Source organism: Accipiter gentilis, chromosome 13 (assembly GCF_929443795.1).
Source record: "Accipiter gentilis chromosome 13, bAccGen1.1, whole genome shotgun sequence".
NCBI lineage: Eukaryota > Metazoa > Chordata > Aves > Accipitriformes > Accipitridae > Astur > Astur gentilis.
The window spans coordinates 34,909,501-34,913,317 of NC_064892.1; the positions used below are offsets into that span (position 1 = coordinate 34,909,501).

At 51.8% G+C, this 3,817-nt stretch overlaps 1 long non-coding RNA gene across 2 annotated transcripts; it reads left to right on the forward strand.

Moving 5' to 3' along the window:
* Window positions 1-696: 696 nt before the first annotated feature.
* On the forward strand, window positions 697-2,626 carry LOC126045228 (uncharacterized). Of its 2 annotated transcripts, none has more exons than XR_007507963.1 (3): window positions 697-741; window positions 1,594-1,729; window positions 2,543-2,601. It is a non-coding gene; the product is annotated as an uncharacterized LOC126045228 (long non-coding RNA). The 2 variants fall into 2 exon arrangements; XR_007507962.1 differs by having other exon boundaries at window positions 701-741; window positions 1,594-1,699; window positions 2,543-2,626.
* Window positions 2,627-3,817: the final 1,191 nt, after the last annotated feature.

Genomic DNA, 3,817 nt, shown 5'->3' on the forward strand with positions numbered 1-3,817 from the left:
TTAAAGTTGCCCCTTTATTGAGCTTAGCTGATCATTCTTATACAATTCTCTAAGTTGTTTAGAAGCTTTGATTGGCTGCTGCACACAAGCATGTGGTGTCCACACGCACAAGCGTAAGCGGTGATTGGTTACATCGATACTGTCCACGCATATAAACCTAAGATACAGTTAGTTATACTCGCTCTGTACACGCACATACACACAGGATATAATTGGCGATGTTAGAGCATGCAAAACTTGTCTTAGTCCAATCGGTCGAGATAAGCCCCTGAATTGAGGTCGGTTGTGACAAGTCCCTTTATCGCGGAATGTGCACCTGTGTTTTTCTAATCGGGATCTTTCTTCTTCTATCTTCTTGTTTGTTCTGTTCAGGGCCTGCAAAGGTGTCTGGAATGCTCTTGTGACCATGAGCTACTTTCAGGCCCAGCAACTAAGTTCCATATAATTGAACCCTACGGGGGGGGGGGGGGGTGTGGGGTGTGGGGGGGGTGGGTGGGTTTTTTTTGTTGTTTGTTTGTTGGGTTTTTGGGTTTTTTTTGTTTGTTTTTAAATGACAGGCTGTAACTGGACTCCAGATGGACTTTGTAGATGGAATCAAGACCTCTGGAGTTGTGAAGCTCTTGCTCTGCATCCAGGTGACTCGTTCAATATGTTTGGGGGGGGGGGGGGGGGTTCCAGATGTGGAGGGACAGGATGCGTCCCACAGAGTGATGGGGGAAGGCAGCAGAGCGCTGTAAGGAGGTGGGTCCGTGAGTGGACTCTGAAGGAAGATGCGTCCGGTGGCTCTATGAGACTGCTTTGCTTTGCTGTGTTTTGCAGGTTTCTTGCATTGTATTGGTCTGTATTTGCCTTTGCCTTTTGTTGTTTTGTTGTGTATTTGTATTGACTGTCATGTGAGACTGTCTCGCATTGCCTGGCCCTGCATTGTGTTTTGTATTGCAGTGCTCTGTACTTGTATGGATTGCCACCTGAGGCTGCCTTGCCTTCTATGGTTCTGTATTGGTTTTGTATTGTTTTGGTCTGTACTTGTATTGACTGTGACGTGAGAGTCTCTTGCATTGGTCCTGTTCTGTTTTGTCTGGTATGGCAGTGCTCTGAGTTGTTTTGCCTTGACCGAGGTAAGAGTACTGCCTTGTATGGCATTACATTTGCATGTGAATTACATGGCTCTACGTTCGTGTGTGTCCTGTATGGCATTGTAGAGGCAGCGTAGAAGGTTTAATGACTTTGGGCTCTTTGCATGCAAAGAGTTGAGGGGATCGCAATTGGACTGTGAACTAGCATTGAGTAAGGCAGGAACTGGGCAATGGTGTTCGTCTTGTTTATGCGGATGCTTTGTGGCAGGTCTCTAGAACTGGTCAAGGCCTTGAGGTCTGAGTAGCAGCGTGACGGGTCTTGGAGCGATCGGTAACTTTGGGAGAGCTCTGTGTTTGTGATGCTCTGGTTTTTTTTCAAGTGCCATGGAGGACACTGGCTGTGAGGATGTGTTGTTTTTGGAATAGGTGGGAAGCAGGGTAGGGGAGCGGTGGAGGACTTGACTTCTCTCTCAAGGATGAAGTGTCTGTTGACAAGCTTTGTGTGTTGTTTTTGCAGGTGATGACAGGGCACGAGAGGTGCTTGAAGGAACCTTGCATTTAGGTGACATGGCTGCTACGGAGGTTGGACTGTGACATGTGGCACTGTGAAAGCTCAGTATCGAGTTGAACATGCACTGATGGTGGAGATGATGGTGCGTATTGAAACGTTGGTGTAACGGAAGGGCAGTTTGTGGGGAGTCTGGTTGGAAGGAGGTTGGGCTGGGGCCCGGGTTTTTGCAGGTAGGGCGATTTTTGAGGCCCCCGCTGCCGCAGGCACGGGGTGACGGCCTCTCCAGGCCTCTGGGCGGTAGGATAGATGAGGTGAGAGTGAGGGCTGGCGTGCATGTCGCCTGAATGAGTGGTGTGTTGTGAATGTGTCTAACCTTGTTTAGGGTTATGTGGTTTAGACTTTTTGGTTTTTTTTTTTTCCCTTTCAGGTTGGATGTGGAGTTGAGATGGTTTTTCAGGGAATTAGGGAAAAAAACCCAAAAACATAGAATAAAAAACCCCAGCTGGGATCTGGGTTGGTTTTTGGTGTGTCTTCCCCTGCCCCAATTTTTTTCTTTTCCCTGGTCCCAGCTGCTCCATGAGGCAATGTTGATCGCCAATGTTTGGACTGGGGTCTGCCTCGGGCCCAGGTTTTTAGAGGCAGGGCGATTTTTTTTTTTTTTTTTCAAGGCTCCTGGGAACGCCGTTCCCGTGGAGCGCTCCCCTGGAACCTGGTAATTGCCAGTCAGCGCAGGGAAATATGTTGTTCAGTGGATGGTCTTTGGAAGACAGTTGAGGATTTTGTGGGCGAAGGGTGGGGGGAGTTGGACTAGATGGCCAGCATGGAGTAGGCCAGGGTTGTGAAGTGCGTGAGTGTAACTCTATTTGTCTGTGGTGGGTTTTTAAAAAAAAATATTTGGGTGCTGTTTGTAGTTTGTGATGTAATGATATGTTTCAATTTCTGGTTTTGTGTGGAGGTGTGGAAGTGGACAGTCTGTCAAGATGAGCGGAGCTCACTCATTTGCTGCCCGGGAACGGGGATTGTGCAGGTAATGTCACCTCAGGGAGTAAAGCTTCTGGATGTGCAGCGACGGATGTAATGGGAGCGAGGAATGTGGAAAAGACCACTCCGTAGAGAATTGCAGGTACTGAATAGCGGCATTTCTTCTTCAGGTAATGCTAGATTTTTTGGAGTTTAAATGTATTTGTAAAAATAAGGATTAAAAGAGGACTAGAACTAATAGTGTCAAATATTTGACAAGTGAGGCCGTAAAGTCTTTTCTATATATTGTAGAAAAAGAAGGTTGTAGAATTGGACTTTAAATACTGACATAGCTGAAAGTATGTGGAATGAGTAATGGACCAAATGAAGCACTAAGAACAAAACGAAAGACAGACAGGTAATTAGGTGTCCTTGTGGGAATCACAGTACTAATGGCAATCACAAAGGCAAGTGCGGAGCGAAGCATGTGCCCATAGGTAAACTTAGCTGTTGAAGTGAGTGAAAGTGTCTGTTGGAATTAGGCATCCAAGGGCGAGTTGTAGATACCTTGAGGTAAATGTAGCTGCTGCTGGGTTAATGGAAAGGGGGTGCATTCCTGGCTCCAGTGATTGCACAACTTTGAAATTGGAGCTGTAGCTCCATAAATGTGAAATGGGCTCGGGCGCGGTGCGGCGCCGAAATGGGCTCGGGCGCGGTGCGGCGCCGAAATGGGCTCGGGCGCGGTGCGGCGCCGAAATGGGCTCGGGCGCGGTGCGGCGCCGAAATGGGCTCGGGCGCGGTGCGGCGCCGAAATGGGCTCGGGCGCGGTGCGGCGCCGAAATGGGCTCGGGCGCGGTGCGGCGCCGAAATGGGCTCGGGCGCGGTGCGGCGCCGAAATGGGCTCGGGCGCGGTGCGGCGCCGAAATGGGCTCGGGCGCGGTGCGGCGCCGAAATGGGCTCGGGCGCGGTGCGGCGCCGAAATGGGCTCGGGCGCGGTGCGGCGCCGAAATGGGCTCGGGCGCGGTGCGGCGCCGAAATGGGCTCGGGCGCGGTGCGGCGCCGAAATGGGCTCGGGCGCGGTGCGGCGCCGAAATGGGCTCGGGCGCGGTGCGGCGCCGAAATGGGCTCGGGCGCGGTGCGCCGCCGAAATGGGCTCGGGCGCGGTGCGGCGCCGAAATGGGCTCGGGCGCGGTGCGGCGCCGAAATGGGCTCGGGCGCGGTGCGCCGCCGAAATGGGCTCGGGCGCGGTGCGCCGCCGAAATGGGCTCGG